The sequence below is a fragment of the Lonchura striata genome, chromosome 2 (assembly GCF_050655825.1).
Source record: "Lonchura striata isolate lonStrDom1 chromosome 2, ASM5065582v1, whole genome shotgun sequence".
NCBI lineage: Eukaryota > Metazoa > Chordata > Aves > Passeriformes > Estrildidae > Lonchura > Lonchura striata.
In genome coordinates this window covers 74,095,758-74,114,379 of record NC_140704.1, presented here as the reverse complement: position 1 = coordinate 74,114,379, position 18,622 = coordinate 74,095,758, and the positions used below count along the sequence as shown (strand labels likewise).

General features: G+C 42.3%; 1 protein-coding gene and 1 pseudogene across 1 annotated transcript in view; one reads left to right on the top strand and one right to left on the bottom strand.

The window, feature by feature from the left end:
• The window catches only part of ADCY1 (adenylate cyclase 1), a 184,934-nt gene that overhangs the window by 24,389 nt on the left and 141,923 nt on the right, over positions 1–18,622 (top strand). The window lies entirely within an intron of this gene.
• On the bottom strand, positions 11,139–14,034 carry LOC146768303 (uncharacterized; annotated as a pseudogene).

Genomic DNA, 18,622 nt, shown 5'->3' with positions numbered 1-18,622 from the left:
TCTGATGAGGTCATACAGAGAGGAAAGAAATATTTTATCAAACAGAGTCCCACAGATAATCTTTTCTGCCAGGAGGGGTTGTGACTGGGATATTATGTGGTTGCAACTGCATAGCTTATTCTTTTGTTCTTAATCACACCGAGGAGCACAGGCAATACAGCACTGGGGCCAGGGATTTCCAGAGCATTAACCATGGACAGAAGGCAGAGCATATGAGAAGTACATGCTAAGTTTTTGTGCTATAAATTCAGACACTATGGTGGGAACTGAAAGTCTGGTTGAGTTAGTTGGTATGAAGATGTTTTCCCTTTAAAAAAAGAGAAAAATTTATTCTAAAATTTTATTTGGCTCCACTTGAAAGCAGCATTAGAGTCTGTATGCTCCTGAAAGGAGATTTCTTAAACTATGATAGAGGAAAGACAGCATGGACTGTAGATTATTTTAAAATAGAGGCTGTTCCTTAATTGTATCCCTCTCGACTATATATAGCACCACCCCTTACTTAGTAACTTCTATGCAAATAAATACCAGGAAGAAAAACAAAAGGGGAAGAGAAGGTCAGACAGTCAGATAGAAAGAACAATCCCCACAAAAACCTTCTACTCTCCTTATTTTGATACCTCTTCAGTACTGTTGCCCAAAAAACTAAATTTAACAAAAGAAATTTAAAAAAATTCCCCAGCAAAGATGTGCATCAGAATTTTCTTGAACTGGGTGGTATGTTGGTGAAAACCAGAGAGATGGTCCTTTACTCTTCTAGATACCTCTGCCTTCTCACAGATAAATGTCTTATTTTCGTGCTTGGTGGAAAACAGTAATTATTAAGGCACTGAAGTAGGATAACAAATTATGATGGTATTTGTATCATTAATGCATCCGTGTTTCCTTAAGGTAAATATATGTACATGTAGAATGGAACTGATATGACAGAAGGAAGGAACTGTTCCATCTAATTAAAAGCTTCCCGTGTCTTTTGGAAATAATTCTTGTTTCATTTTTTATCAGTCACCACAATACCATGTCCCTCACCTTCCTCTGAAGGTATGCTTTTGGTAGTGAGCACTTCAGCAGAGCACTGATAGTTTTGCTAAAGTGTTTGCTGCATGTGTATCTCTCTGGCACTGATCTGTTCCAGGAAAAGAGCTTCTCTTTGTGGCTCAAGGAATGGTTACAACTGCCTAAATACAAAGATCTATGCAGCAGAAAGTGAGGCCAAATAGTGTAGAAGGACTGTAGCAGAAAGAAGGAGGGCTGATCTCAAACTGAGTGGTGTAAAGGAAGCATCCAATAAACCAGCTGATTTAGGGGACAACTGCAGTGCTCTGCTCTTTTTCTGTTTGTAATGAAGTGAACCTCACCTCAGGTATTCAAACTGCATGCAACAGCTGAGGGAGATCTTTACTCATGTCTTAGAGAACAGGAAGCTGTACTTTCTCTTTGTGTCAGTATTCTCTGAATATGTGTTTGGATATCTAGAATTTTGTGTCATAGTTACCGTCATGGAGATTATGGTCACGAATATGGTGCATTTAACTATCAATGAAACTTCTATTTTATGGCCTATTACCCACTCACAATTCATGCTTGCTTCACCATGCCTAGTATTGGATGAATCACAGAATTCCAGAATGAAAGAATCACTATGTTGGAAGAAACCTTTAAGATCATTGAGTCCAACCCATGCACTAACACCTCAACTAAACCATGGCACTGAGTGCCACATCAAATCTTTTTTAAACACATGTTTTTAAACACAATGTTCAGTGTTGTTTTCATTAGATCTTTTTCCTAGGTATTTTACTGATATCCATACTCTTGGTAGCAGATTTTGGAAATTGTTTCCCACTCCCTTCCTTTTTTTCTCTTTCCCTCTTCTCTCTATATCATAGTGGGATGATCTGCCAATGAAATTAATTCAGGTCCTTGGAATTATGTCAGGCTGTGGCAAATCTTCACTTTGATTTACCACAGCAGCAAAAACTAGAGGCAGTTATGGTTCTGCATATTTAATAGCAAGAAATAATAGGTTTAGTGATACTCTTGCCCATAATCATCACCAAGTGACTATGTGCTGTGTATGTTTTTATGACTGTATGTGCTGGCCATACAGTTCAGTAATTAAAATGAACTGTCATTCCCCTTGCAGACTGACCACACTGGTGCTGGTAGTGGCAGGGTGAGCAGAGCAGAGCAGGACTATCCTCAGCTGCATCAAAAGCAGTATATCCAGTTTGTCAAGGGAGGTGATTCTGCCTCTCTGCTCTGCTCTGGTGAAACTTCACCTACAGAACAGCATCTAACTCTGAAGTCTCCCATAGGAAGGACATCAGCATTTGAGGGAGGAGGCCACCAAGATGATTAGAGGGATAAAGCATGTCTCCTATGCAAAGGCTGAGAAAGTTTGGATTGGAGAAGAGAAGACTTCTGGGTAAACTAAATTCAGCTTTCCAGTTCCTGAACAGAGCCTACAAGAAAGATTGGGAGAAACTTTTCACAAGGGTATGTAGTGATAGGACAAGGGGCAATGGCTTTAAACTGAAGAAAAGCAAGTTTAGATTAGATGTTAGGAAGAAATTCTTTACTGTGAGGGTGGGTAAGACTAAAACAAGATGGCTAGAGAAGCTGTAGATGCCTGTCATGTTTTAGGAATGGTACTCTCCAATTTAGTACTCCCACTAAAAAGACCACAAGTTGCTCCTCTTCTGCCTTCCTCTAATGTGAGGCACACAAAGCTAAGATCACAAGCTGAGCAAAAAACAACTTAATGGAAACAGAAATTAGGTAAGAAAATGAACAGCAACAGTATTAGTACCAAAATGCATAAGACAAAGAAATAATTTAAAGCAAAATAAAACATTAATGAACTGTTTTCACCTGCCTTATTTTTTCCCACCAGAAGGAATGCCTTTCTCCTCTGACACAGAGTCCCTTTCCCTTGCCCCTGGCAATGACATGAGGTGGCATCAAATAACATCTAGGTTCTGGCCATGCCCCCTCAGCCATGCCCACTCCCAGCTACTGGAAAAAATTAACCCTGTACTGTATAAAACTAGGCCAATTCCCAGAAATGTTCAAATCCAGTTTTAATGGGGTTCTGAGCAACCTTGTCTAGTGAAAGGTCTCCCTGCCCACTGCAGTGGTGAAAGTAGATGTTTAACATCCCTTCCAACCCAAACCATTCTGTGATTCCATGATTCTGTGATTCTATGATCAGGCCCATGGTGCACATTGCTCACCACAGTCATTACTGCCCCTGAGATGAGAGGTCAGTGGTGGCTTAGATACTGTCTGTGTCCTGTAGTGGTTCAGCTTCAAGGACTACCAAACAAGCTCATATTTTCAGTATTCTGTGAACATAGGTTTTTGCACTGTGAATTGTATTCTGTTCTAATTCAGAAGTTCTTAGAAGGACCAGCACCACATGCAACAACCTCAGACTGGATAGTATGCTGCAATGCTACTCTCTTCACCCTGACTATACAGCATCTGGTTTCTTATGTTAGAAATAAGGGTAGAATTTAAGAGTCATGGTTCATTAGAATGAGTAAATGGTTGCTGTATAAAAATTGGACTTTGTTTAATGGTGAGTGCATCATAAATCCCTTGGCAATGGGTATATTTTTGAGTAATTGTTTAAAGCAGAATTGTGTAAAAATTGTAAATTTACATTTCTTCTATTTCTAGTTTGGCAAACACTGCCCTTATTTCACCTATTTTTAATTAATACTAAGCAAATAAACATGTTGAAAAAAATGGTAAACACCTGTTGTAAAAATTTCAATAGTTTCTGATTAATACCATCTGCATTTAGGAGCATAGCATGTATATTTCCAGGAAGGTGAGAATCATTTGCAGGAGTAGAGAATCATGATCTACACTCACATTAACATATTACATGTGTTCCTGTTGCTGCATGGATTGGCTAAGCACTTAAATAGAAAACCAAGTAAAGGATGTCAGGATGTATTGTACAGGAATGCATTAACATCTCTTGCTCACTTGCAAATCTGTAAAATATTGGGCAATATGGCAGGGCAGCATGAAAATGTGGGTTGAATTCTAATTAAAAGTAATTTGAAGTAATCAAGGGCTGTTGCACTGATGGTTTATATTTTATATGTTTTGATTTTATGTTTATATTTGGAATGTCATGCTAAACTGGAGTTACTGATATATAGGCGTATATATATACACATATATAAAACATACATTTATATATAACATAGAACAGTCACACAGAGACATATCACTTTGCAATGGATGACTTTGTAAGTAAGTTTAAATTTGAACTCCTTTAAGTAGGTTAAGATATTTCAGTTATCTGATCAGTGAAATACAGTGACTGACCTATATTTGTGAGGAAATAATTTTTCTGAAAATGCTGTTCTGACTTTAAAAGGATAATTAGTGGAACATATCTGGTGATATGCCTACCCCCTGCAGCCTCCTGAAGTTACCAGGCTAGCCCAGATCTGCAAGGCCTTGGGGGGAAGTGTATCAGGAGTTGGACAAAGATTCCAAAAGAGGGTCCAACCTCCAGTGTGGTCCAAGATGTTTATTCCATGGGAGGAAGAGGGAAAGAGAGCGAAAAAGGAAGGGACAGAGCCTTATCTGGGTTCAGTACAGGAATGGCTACTTGGCTCCTAGCCAATTGGGTCAGGGACGGAAGGAAGGGTCAAACTAACAGGTCACATCGACAGGGATCTCTGGGGAAGGAGAAACCATTCCCAGAGCAATACAACAGTCTGGCAGTCTAATTTCCATTTTAGATAACTCAGAATTAATAATTCACATATTATACCCAGGCAAACTTCTAATTTCTTCAGAGAAATGTCTAGGCTTTCACAGCTTGAAAAACGATAGCCAAAACCAACTATGTAACAAGGGATAACTGTATGGGATGAAAGCAATTTGCACTCCTATGGATTTCCTGCTGTGCTATTTCAAATCTCTTGACAGGTTTACAAGGTTCACTTAATTTCTTTCTCCCTGATCTCCTTTTGGTGTTGGTCTTGGTAATTTCCCATGTAATGTCTCACAGTGGCATTTCAGGATTCTATCATATATTTCTACATATTAAAATATCAGGTTGGCTGTACAAAACACTGTGAAACCACACTTGTTTTTTCAGAGGTAGTGCCCCACACCTCTCTGTGCAGAGAAACACAGGCTGGATGTGTTCAGCTACCAGTGTGCATCAGCCACTACTTGCATCACCAGATCAACCAACAGCCTGTGCAATAGCTTTAATGCCACAGTTGATGGACCTGACATTAGCATTCTTAATAGTTCCAAGCCACACTCTATTTCACAACGCACGAGAATTCCTCACCAGGTTTGCCAGAGTGCCACTGAATGGTAAAAATTTTCAGAGCAAACTGCTGTTTGATAAAGAAAGATGGAGAAGTGGAAAAAAGTGAGGTTTCTTTTAATAAAAGTTTTGAAGGAGTTGAATTAAATATTGCTGAATTGGAACTGTGTAACATATCTTTGAAAAGACATTTGATTTTTTGTACTCTTCTCTTGGGGTGCTTATTTAAATAGAAAAATGTCATCAAAATGCTGCATGATACTCATAACCTTCAGCAAGTGCTAAAAACATTGATTTTGAGCTTTGATCTTTTGTGAAGAATGCCTCCATATGGGAACTGTGGGTTTGACTGTTTCACTTCTTAACTCTTTGTGGGATCCCTGTAGTGATTAGGTGTCTGTCAAAATGTACTGCAGTTAGCTGGTCTTCTACTCAGTTCTGTCAGTCCTAGAAAGGGGTGGCTGGCTTGTCCTGTTTCCTAGCTGGCTCATATTAATACTGCTTCCATCATCTACATTGGATGGTTGAGCTATGGGTTTTGGATTTTAGTTACCCGATCAGGGTTTTTTTGGGGGTTTGTTTGGGTTTTTTTTTTTTGTTTTTTTTTTTGTTTGTTTGTTTTTTTTTTTTTCAAATGCACACTGCTAACTGGCAGTATCACTCTTGTCCACCTGTCTTTAGGTCTTAGGAGTGGGCAGGCTGTCTATTGCTTGTCTACCTATGCTTGGAGCATGGACAAGAACATTTTTTGTTTGTAACCATCTCTTTTACTTTTTTACTTGTGACTTCATGACTGCAGACTTGATGGTATGAGGAAAATACCACGCTCCAGCACAGTGTGGATGAATGGAGGCAGAGATCTCTGAAGGTTGCTCTTGGGGAAAGAGGTTTATTGGGGGTGCAAGAAGGTCCTGCCTCGTGCTCCCAGATGCAGCACGTGGCTGGGCCTGAGAGTGTGGGAGAGGGGAGAGACAAAAGGAGGGTTTAGGAGAGGGGAAACTCCAGGAGGGGAGGAAGTTCCAGGAGGGGGGAAGAGGTTCCAAGAGACCACGTAGCCCCTCAAAGCCTCCTTATCAGGGGGGCTTCGAGGTGGGTTGGGATGAGGCATATCCAATGGGGTTACATGCACTAATGCTTTAGGGGAGGGTACGAGCCATATCTTTTGGGGGGTGGGATGGAACAGTCCATTTCACCCCAGGACTCATCCAAAGGCAGGGGTGTCATCTGGCTAGCTGGGAGAACTGTTCTCATCCTAGCTGTATTATTTATGAACAATCATATTTATCTATCATCTGCAACAATGGTAGTCTCTGGAGCTTTCAAATACTTCGGGCCCAACTGTATTCAGTAACTGTATTACTGTTGAAATCCAGTAATAAAATTCCCTTTGCTTTTAGCTAGGGATAAAAAGGAAAAAACAGACAAAAAGAAATGTGGAAAACTTGACATTCTTCTTGGAGCTTTCTTCCCAGAAACATCTACATTTTTATAAGGAAATCTAAGCTTTTCTCCCTTGTACCCTTAGTTCCATGTCATTTCCCAAAGCTTTCCACTGTAGCATTCAGACTGAACCTCTGATACAAATTGTTAATTCTCTTTGTGGTTAACTATTTTCCATTATGTGAGTCTGTGATTCTGGCATATTACAATCTTTCCAGAGAGCCTTTAGAACTTTTCTGAATGTAGATCCAGTACAGTTGATCCAAAACTCTCCTAGTCCATAGATGACATAGTAGCAGGAGACAGTTACTGTACTTAGTCCATAATTGGTGTCTCTTTGGAGACTGGAGGTATTTACCTGCCATACCTTTTTCTGCTTGGTCAGTATGGATGAGAGCTGTGCAGTCAGGGAACCACATGTCTAAGAAATCCCTGTCAGGTTTATTATTGATTTAAGATACTCTGGACTATTCTCTTTCAGACAATCAGGACAGGAACAAGAGTCAGCAGAAAGTAGCATCAAGGCAGTCTCTGCTTCAGTTGCCTCACATTGCCTTTGTGCCTCTCCCCACTCACTGCTCATTTCATGAGTCCATAGCAGTATTAATTAGGATGTAACACAACAGCTTCAAGAATCTGTTCAAACACTGAAACCAGAAACAATACGAGCACAGCACTTTACCTGGAATGATACACTTGCATAAGAGAGAGTTTCAAGTCTCTTGGGCAGAGCAACTACATTTCCATGGATAAAGAGTTTTTCAGACCTCAGAGGGTATTGTCTTTGTATCACTGTGCTATCCTCAGGAGACATACAAGCAGTGTTCAGACTTTTGACATGCACCTTTGAAGGCATGGTGACTGGCTCTCTTGACTGTGCAGTCATAAGTCCCTAACTAAACTGCTTCATTTTTTGCTAAAATGTTGCTTTGCTAGATCAAATTATTATTTCACTTATAATTTTATCCTACTTCCATCAGTCAAGTCTTGTCTTGTTTACTCAAAATACTATGCCACATTGTGCATTCACTGCTTACTAAAAAACCCCCAGAGAACTGGTGGTGTTTGCTACCTCAAAGAATGGCAGTTGTAAGTTGGTACAGCATAATGTATTGCAGCAACCACTAGGTTTCATTAATTATGCAATTATACAGGTGATGAGTTAGATATATTTGTCCATTTGATAGCATTGAGACTTTACAGATTTAGAGGAATTATTTTGCCTAGTGCATTGATGAAAAGCTGCTACTTGAGGTGAAATACAGTATCTGTTTAACAGTTGGCAGGTTTCAACAATCCACTGAACCTACAGGGGAAATTTAGACAGGCAAAATAGTAATTACTTGGTGTATTTTTTACACTGAATTCATTACACAATGCCTTACCATGGAAATATATTTCACTCAATATCCCTATTAGCACAGGTTTTTAAGGGCGAAATTGTACTTAATTGGTGTTTCCCCGCCTCTCAGACCACTAAATTATCAGGCTAGCCCACAGATCCAAGGCTTTGAGGGGAGGAATATCAGGAGATGACAAAGATTTCCAAAAGAGGCTCTTACCCCGATACATGTTGGTGCAGCTCTCTTTATTCTGTGATGTTCATGGGGAGAGTGGGGCAAAAGAGGATGAACAGGAAATGTCAGGGGTCTTATAGACTTTGGACAGGGAGGGCTTCTTTGGCTCTCTGCCAACCCTGTCAGAAAGGAGGGGTCCAGGGTTATCTTGATCAGAGCCACAGGGAAGGGGGAACAGAATGCCCATGAGCACAATGTAACACCTCACCCTTATTTGTTAAACAAGGTTACCGGTATTCACTGGGCTTGATTCAACCCTGATTATGGGTTTCCCACCACCTACAGTTGGTAGTGTAGTCAGACATCCTCAGGTTTGCCAACTCTGTGTAGTTGTCTTCTGAGGTAGAAGGTATGAGACCCTTGATAGCTTTGAAAATCAAGTGACGCAGGATCCCGTACGCCAAGGTTACAAGGAACAAAATAACAAGGAGTAACAAAATTGATCTAACAATAGATGTCCACCACCCCGTGAATCCCCAGCCCTTAAACATTCTTTTCAGCATTCGCAGGATGACAACTTGGATGGGGTTCATCACAGGGTTGAGTGGGAGGTAGGTTTTCTCTAAAAGGGAAAAACAAACATTTTAAGAACATATTAAAGTTTCTGTTTCTGCATGAAGGAATTCATGCTTAGGAACATTCCTCTTCTTCCATCTGGTGGCGTCTTCTCTTTGAATCATCAGCTACTTGCTTCCTGTCCCCTTTTGTCTGACCTGGATTCTTGGGGACAAAAGGTTTCACCCACTTCTGGGGAATCCACCGAGGTCCTGAGGGAGTAGCTACACACACATAGCCACAACCCCAGGTCACAAGTTCATAGGGACCCTTGGTTTCCCAAGTTTCTGGATCCCTAATCAAGACCAGTGGATGCTGAGACAATTTGAACTGATTGCCACTGTTAAAGTGACATAAAACAGGTGGACTCATGTTTTCAAATGAACAGTTCAGAAAATTGATGGTAAACATGCAGAGCTTCTCTCATGGAGACATCCACGGAGCTGAACTGTTTTGTTCTTTCAGTACCTGTTTGAGCGTCTGGTGTGCACGCTCGACTACAGCTTGACCTGTCGGGGAGTGGGCGATGCCAGTTTTATGTTCTACTCCCCACTGTTGGAGAAATTCCAGAAACTCCTTGGATATATACGCTGGGCCATTATCTGTTTTAATCATTTTTGGAACCCCCAATACTGAAAATGCTTGCACTAGGTGTTGTTTGGCATGTGCCGCCCTTTGTCCTATATGAGCAGAGGCATACACTGCACTTGAGAATGCATCAACACTTACATGAACACATTCAAGGTGACCAAAACTCTGTGTGTGATGTCTGTCTGCCACACCTCACAGCTGCTAAGGCCTCTGGGGTTTACCACCATGCCCAACAATGGCACGGCCTGGAGCTGGCAACTGGGACAGTTGGTCACAATGGCTTGAGCCTGACTCTGTGTTATCTGGAACTGTCGAATCAGACCTGGCACATTCTGATGGTAGTGCTGGTGACTCAGCTTTGCCTGTTGGAAAACATCAGAGAGACGTGCTTTTTTGACTGGTGAAGCAAGGGAGTCTGCTTTGCGATTCCCCTCTGCACTCTCACCTGGCAAATCAGTGTGTGGCCTTACATGCATCACAAAGAATGGATGCTCTCGGTGAGAGATTAAATAAATCAGCCTTGAGAGAAACATGAAGAGATGTTCATTCTCTATTTCTTTGAGCACAGCCTGCTCCGCCCTGGACACTACTCCTGCCACATAGGCAGAGTCTGTCACCAAGTTGATTGGCTCAGAAAACTTTTCAAAAGCTCTCACCACTGCAGCCAATTCAGCCACCTGGGGAGATCCTTCCACAAGCTCAACATCAGCTTCCCAGTGCTGAGTCTGTGGATTTCTCCACGTCATCACTGACTTATGGGAAGCCCCAGAAGCATCCGTGAACACTGGGAGAGCATCGAGTGGTCTCCGACTCCTTTTCTCTTGAGGAATGAGGTGGAATTCCTCACTGAACAACCTGTGAGACAGCAGATGGACTGATATTTGTGCCCTGTAGTTGTCCAAAGATAGCTGGAGACTGGCGCTGCTCTGGAGCAAATGCTCAAACATCCCTTTGGTCAGTCTCTCAGGAGAGTTCCTTCCCTCCTCAGAAAGCCTGACTGGGAGGTGAATACATCCGAAGTCACACCCTGCTAATTCGAGCAACGTCACCCTGGCCTTTCGAATCAGCTTTGCTATCAGCTCTTGTGGCTTAGTGCTGGTCTTGGATCGTTGGTGCGATAGGAAGACCCATTCTATGATTAAGAGTGGATCCTTCTGCCCCTCGATCCATTGGAAAATCAATCCATGCAGGTGTGGCAGCTTTCCTGGAACAAGGAACTGGAAAGGCATGTTTGGGTCATACCAATGTGCCTGCCTTTCTGACAAGGCCTTCTGTACCTTTTCGATTGCTGTCTTTGCCTCTGGGGTCAGCTCCCTGGGGGAGGCCAGCTCCTTCTCCCCCTTCAATAAATTGAAGAGACGGTCTAGATCCTCAGTTGTGAGGCCTAGCCAGGGTCTTACCCAATTCAAAGACCCACACAGCGAGTGGAGGTCTGCTAGTGTTCTGGGGTTGCAATTGATCTCCAATTTCTGAGGGACAATAGTCCTTGCAGAGATCTCCAGACCCAAGTATTTCCAAGGTGGCATCCTTTGAACTTTGTTTGTCTGCAATTGAAATCCAACAGAGGTTAAAATCTCAACCACAAGTGTGTATTGGAGTATAGAGTCATTGGGGGCACACACAAGCACATCATCCATGTAGTGAAGGATGATGGCATCCTTTCTGCACGTACTGGAGACAGTAGTGCTGCTACATACTGTTGGCATATGAAAGGACTGGATTTTAGACCTTGGGGCAAAACTTTGCAGTGACAGCGTTTCATTGGGGCTTCCTGATTGATGGTGGGAACCAAGAATGCAAACCTTGGGGCATCTTCACGGTGCAAAGGAATTTGGAAGAAACAGTCCTTTATATCTAACACAGCTAATTGCCAATCTCGAGGGAGCATTGCTGGACTTAGCATCCCTGGTCAGAGTGGACCCATGTCCTCTACAATTTTGTTTATTTCTCTGAGATCGTGGAGCAATCTCCATTTGTCCTTCCCAGGCTTCTTTATTACAAAGACTGGGAAATTCCAAGGGCTATCTGTCTCTTGTAGGTGTCCTTGAGCTAACTGCTCCTTCACAAGTTTCTCAAGCGCCTTGAGTTTCTCACTACTCAAAGGCCACTGTGCTACCCACTTTGGGGTGTTATCCAACCACTTTAACTTGTGGGTAGGGTGCGCCACGGTAGCTACTTCCAAAAATCCTGGGGTGTCTTAGGAATGATTAACTGGACTCCCCATTAGGACATGGTGTCTCTCCCCAACAGAGGAGCCTTATAGTCTGCCACAAATAGGCGAACACGTGCCAATTTCCCATCAGGTCTCTCAATTTGCACAACATTTCTTGAAATTTTTGCCAATGTGGTTCCTCCTATACACTGAAGTTTGCCTGCCACAGGTTGCAGTTCCCAGTGGGGTGCCCACATGGTTTTAGGTATTACTGTGATGTCTGCACCTGTGTCCAGAACCCCTTCCACCTGAAGGTGCTCTGACCCATGGGATAGGTTGCATGCCATCGAGGGTCTATCCTCTCCTACCACCTCTGCCCAGTAGACTTCTGGTGATTTTCCTTCTACTGTTAATTCTACTGGGATGGGAATGGCTTGTGCCAGAATTTGCCCCTTTTCTAGGTAGAATGGAGGGTGTGAACCACATGCCAACAGCATAAGACTTGATATTTTCCCCTTAGTAGTCATGGGAACTATTTCAATCTCTGGAGGTGTGTATGCTGTGTCCCCAATAACAAAATACTCACTGTCCGGTTCCATTTGGTACACCTGCAGGTCCTGTGAGATGTTTGACAGGTCCACTATAATGACTTCCCAATCAGTGGATCTGAAATGAAATCCTTTGGCAGTCACCAGGCGAGATCTGCCTAGCAGCTGCCAAACCTTGCTCATTGTTCGTTGTACATTTTACATTTTTATTTTTCTGTCCCCCCCCACCATGAGTCCCACCCTCCCCCTTATTTGTTAAGAGAGAGGCATTTTCCCATGTGGGTCCTGCTATATTTATATCTTGGCGCGTAGTTGTATTAGCAGCGGGCATGCGCTGTGCACTCAGTTTTTTTGTTTGTTGATCTTTCTCTGGTTGTGGTTGTGAGGACAGTTTCTGGCAAAGTGTCCTGATTTCTTACAACAGAGGCAGATGATGTGCTGCAGCTTGTCTGATGGCATTGGTTGCCTCCTTGGACTTGGTGTGGCCATGGCAGCAGGCTGTAGTTGTGCAGCTCTTGTATGACCGTCAGGGGTATCGAGCAGCTCTGCTCTTCTGGCACAGGCATCAATCATCTGAGCGAGACTAGGTGATGGGTCTAGAGGAAGGCTGAGGTTAATTCTATGACAGGTCTCATTTGCATTCCTCTGAGCCATTTCTTTAATCAGCTCTGTTTGTACCCTAGGGTCTTGCACCTGTCTTTCAACTTGGGTTCTCAGGCGATCCATAAACTGTAAAAAACTCCCTGAAGGAAACTGTTTAATGTTAATATAGCTGCCCTTAGCCTCAGTTACTGGTAATTGATACAACGGGGTTTTTTTGCAACATGACAGATTTTTTCCAAAACCTACCTAGATAACAGTCTGGTTTGTTTTTCTGGGCATTGTATGTCACCTGTACCACATAAATGATGCATTGTAATAAGGTTGCCATCACTGTCCATGGCATCACTGGGTGCTTGTTGTATTTCTTGTAAAACTACTGTCAAAGCTAACTTCCACTTATTTTCCCATATCTCATATTCAGAAGGTGTTAGTAAACATTTAAATAAATCAGTGATATTTTTAGGTACCATTTCATTTGAATTAAAAGTTGCTCTTATACCTTTAAAAATCTCACTGGACCTCTCAAATTCTCTCTGTATTTTGCAGATCTCTGTTTTGTCTCTATATGGTAGTGGTTGGTATGTTCTGGTACCGTTTCTCCTACCTAGATAGACAACAGGTGCTATAGATGGTATAGATTAATCTCTAATGCTGGTAGAGGCAGAGGGGTTTGCCCGCACTACCCCATGGGTCCTGGTGAGAAGCAGCTCTCCCCCACCCTTCCCAGGCTGTCTGTGCCGCGGTAGAAACTCCGACCCCGCCCATGCCGTGAGCCGCTGGGCTGCCGTGCCCGGCCCCGTCCTCAGCGCCGGGGCTGGGAGCTGTGCAGGGGCCGGCCCCGCCCCCGTTCCCGAGGCAACGTGGAGGCTGGCTCTGATAAGGAGGGTGTGGGGGGCTGTGGGAGATTGGAAGGGATTGGAAGAGGTTGGAGGAGGGGCGGGTGGGTGGAGGCAGGAAAGGATTGTGAGGGGGAGCAGGTCGGAGCGCGTGGTCGCCGCCATTATGCTCCCACGTGTGTTTCAGAGGCACTGCAGGGCTCTGTGAAGAGAACTCTTCGATTTTGGAGAAATCCAGACTATATTTCTCAGAAGAAGCAGGTGTTAGAAGGGGGTATAGCGTGGGTGAAGGGATATCTGAGCTGGGATATTGAGGAGGTGGGTAGGTGGGTGAAAAAGGATTATTCGGACTGTTAGTCTGTGTTTGTATGCTCTTTTCTGATTCTAAAATCTTTTTTTGGGCTTGTAAAAATATTGGAATAAATCAAGAAGTTTTATGTTCAGCATCTTCGACTTTTAAAGTTAATATCTGTCCAATTTGGTCCCAAAAAGAAAGCGAATTTTGTTCTTGCACAGTAAAATTTGTTATTTCTGTTGATAGCCAGTATACAAAGCTCTTTAGGAGCTTATTTGGGAATGTTACCTTGTTTAAAATATTGCTAAGTTGTTTTAGTGTGCTCTTTTGTCCCACCGATACTTTTGCACCCATTATTTTAATCCTGTTGATGGTCTGTTCTCCACCAGACTTTGTAATACAGCACGAATTCCTGCCGTAGCACGGGAATCCAAGCGGGGGGGGCTCGTCCCGCCGCCGGCGGAGCGGCTCCTGCTCTCAGGGCCGGGCGGGTTCCCCGCCGCTGTGCTCGAGCACCAAAACTCCCTCCCGTCACTTCTCCACCCCGGGAACACGGGTACTGTCAGTCAGAGCGCTCTGCTCCGAACAGCCTGCTCGTTCCAAGCCGACCTGCGCAGGGTGTCCTGGCTTCTTTCGCATGCAGGTCCCCGCAATCACTATGGTAATAATCCTCCCAGCCGGACGCGGTCCCGGGATGATGCGATCGGAGGATTTACCAAGTCTGTGAACTGTGGGGTTCGTCTGTGAACTCGTCGGATCCCTCTCCAGACGGCTCACCTGAGGGTGCTCAGGCGAGGTCCCCGACTTTTCCCTGTCACTCAAAGCCTTTAGAGGCAGCTAGAGAAATAGGGCAGTTGAATGTCCCAAAAAGCTATCGAGATCCTCTGAAATAGAGTCTCCAGCTCCTTCGTGGGCTTATAGGCAGCACATGTTGGGGCGCCAACTGATGTTTCCCCACCTCTCAGCCCCCTAAATTATCAGACTAGACCAGAGATCCACAACTTTGAGGGGAGGAATACCAGGAGATAGGCAAAGATTTCCAAAAGAGGCTCTTACCCCGATATATGTTGGTGCAGCTCTCTTTATTCTGTGATGTCTGTGGGGAGAGTGGGGCAAAAGAGGATGAACAGGAAATGTCAGGGGTTTATCTAGATTTTGGAAAGCGAGGGCTTCTTTGGCTCTCCGGCAACCCTGTTGGGGCAGGAAGGAGGGGTCCAGGGTTATCTTGATCAGAGCCACAGAGGTCCCTGGGAAGGAGGACAGAATGCCCATGAGCACAATGTAACACATAATTTATGTAATCTGAGCACAATTACACACATATTAATATGAATAAAGTTATTTAGCGTTCTCTTTAAAACTTGAATCTTAGTTCTTGTGCTTAGTTAATTTTATCAAGATAGACCCATTAAGTTACTCAATATAAAAATTTGATTTTTTAAATAAATGTGTTTGGGGGTTCTTTTCAACATGCCAAAGCAAGGCAACATAGCAAATGCAACATATTAACAGCCAGAATTTAACTGTCAAAATGTTAGAGACATGTAGATAGCCTGGCAATAATAACATAGCTATAATAATGAAATCTTTAGAACACAGCGGGGAAGCCTAAGCTATTAAAGCAGAAAGCCTGCTATCACTCTGACTTTCATGTAGATACAAAAGTGAACCAGATAATGTGAAGTGACTACTGTCAAAATTTAGCTTATTATAGCCTATTTAGTTGATTATAGACTATGCATTTGGGGTTTTAGTAAAAATTATTGCACTGGGGCTGTTGTTATTTATGTAATGTAAAGCGTAGGGTTGTATCTCTAAAATTGACAGAACTTCGTGTGAACATTATGGATTTTCTCTCACTAGTGTTTTAGCTGGCATTTGGACTTAATGAAAGATACTCCAACTTCCAGCTGGAGCTAGAAGTTGCTGAAGATGCCTAAAAATGAACAGAAGTAGTGTGATTTGCACTAGTGTTAGTTCAGATTAATTTTAAAGTAAAAATACTACAGAGACAGACTACCATACAGAGGTTCCAGCAATAAACTTGATTTTTAGGATCAGTAACTGAAAATCAGTGTGGTTTAGTCATTTGATGCTAAATTATTAGAATTTATTTGGCTTCTCTTTTAAAAAAAATTGACTGATTGATTAAATTGTTAATTACAATAATTAAAACAGAGGAATATCCTCTTGTGGTCCTAATCAATCTGTCCATCAAGTGCAAGAGTGACCAGAATTTGTTCTGTTAAATTTCCTATCAATCTCTTATTTAATCAATTTCTTAGTGACATATTCTATATGTCTATATCGCAGAAATAATTTTCAAAGTTGAACAAGAAGGTGGCTAACATTATCCATCTTTTCTTAAGCAGCTCCTGTACAACTCTGACAGTATTAAAACTCTCAAATGCCGACACTGACAGAAGATACTGTAGCTTAAATGACCCTGCAGAGTCAAAATCTCATTATCTATAAAGACAGCTCTTGCAAGTTGTAAAGCACAATGGGGAGAAAAGTAACTGGGCTCTGTGTAATAGAACATGATTTTCTCAAGGCAAACACTTTCATTTTTCAGGACAACTGACCAGAAGTGACATCATTCACCAACTGCATCAAATGTCTGCATGGAGACCAAAAAAAAGTGAGACAAGACGACAGTTGTCAGGTCTAGCAGGCAATCTTTTTGGTGCAAGGGGAAACTGACTGACATCAGTTTAGTACTGATGCAGTTGTGTTTTCATTTTAACAGTGCGCAGACAGCTAGGGAAACAGGACATGCACTTTTTCCTCACTTTACCTCCATCTGGTAAAGGACCAGGTGTTTCACCAGTGAGAGAGAACCAACTCCTCACAGTTTAGTGATTCAATTTAATTTCAAGGTAATTTGTTAGAAGACTTCTGTATACTTCTGGACATTTTGGGAACAAACTTTTTTTTAGCAGCATTAAATAAATGTGAAGTTCCATACTTGATATGGAACTGTGTACCTGACATTGCTTGGGTCACAAAAATTACTTAAATTTGTTATATCGGATCATAAGTAATGTATTTCAGCATAATTTCCTGATGATGGCTCCATTACAGCATAATGTTTGGACAGCTTCTTGAGTTGAATCTGTGTTTATTTTCTCATCTACGATATGTCTGTAATCATACCTAACTGACACACACTGGCTTGGGGACTTGATTGTACCCATGGCTGTCTCCTGGACCTTGAAAAAATACCATGAAGCTAAAAGCAAAAAGGGCACTTAGAGGTTTTAGGGATTGATGTTGCATTTCCAGGTTTTATGCACCCAACTTTGCAGTTGCAAAATTCAACTCCTCTTTGGAAATAGCCTGTGTACAGCACAGAACACCATTTCAGTACCAGATAGATGGTTCAGTGGCTGTGAAGTACGCAGAGTAAACCTGGGGATAGTATTTCATCCCCAGCAGCACAGTTCCTAGGCTTGAAAAGTCCAAGCTTGATCACTAGAGAGCAGAGCTCAGACTCAGAAAACCCATGTTTTCTCATCAGCTCTATCACTGGCGGGCATTTCTCTTAAGATCGTACAATCGTAATTTATAGACAACCTTAAGCTATCCAGAACTAAAAAAAATATTCAAAGCAGAAAAGAGACCCACCAGAGAATTTTTAAGCAGGAGGAAATGAAATGAAAGTTGGGGTGAGTTTCTGAGTATTTTGATAGCTATAGAAGCCCAAGAAAACCAAACCAGAAAGTCATCCTGGTCAGAATTCAAAGAATAGCATTCTGTGATCTTTACCTGTCTCTTTCATTTAAACAAAAGATAGCAACGTTTATTGGCAAAACTTCACATAGCACTTTAGAGTTTTCATAGAAAATACTTTGAAAACTAAACTAAAGCTGCTGACTGAGAGGGCCTAAATGAAATGCTGGAAGTGTGTTCCAGCTGTCAGAACATACAGGGGCTCAAGACATAACCGTCACTCTTCAGAAAGCCAGACCCTACAAGGGGGACATTGTATATTTTATGTGTGTAACCAGATCATGCCACAGCAGCATAAGGCATCAATGAGTTCACTCCAAGTGTGGCAGAGAATGGGCTGCACAGGGTGCATGGCAGGGAGGCCTGGAAAGAGGCTGTCTCACTAAGACTGGGTAGTCTTCCACTTTGGGTTGTTACAGGCACAATCTGAAAATGTTCTGCCCTTGCTGAACTGAAACTATGGCCTCGTTCTGCATCTGTAGTCTAAGACCTGTACTCTATTAAATGCTTCCTGTCTGCAGCAGCTAGGCACCAAACTGAGGCCACTACCTGCTGTTTTGTGACCATGCACAGGACTCAAATGCAAAAAAACTTCACTTAAGATCTGAATGTCTGGTCACCTAGCAACTATGGTACCACTAAAGGCTTTAAACTAGCTTGGATTGTATATTCCCACAAACTTGATGTATTTAGTTACTGCAGCTTAAAAAAAGGATAGGTTGATTCTTATGGGGGAAAGGAACCATGTATTCCATATAGCAAATGCAAATAAATTTTGGACAACAGACTGCTGCATTATGCTCTAATAGCAAAACATAGCATTATACTAACTAATAAGAAACAAGTAGAAAGCTGAGAATTCGGGTTGATACAGAATAACTTCAGAGGCTGATGACCTGGACTCTGTGCATGTATAAATAAATAAAAATATTGGCCACAATTTCTATAGAAATTCTTTTAAATGGCTTTGGCAACATATTAC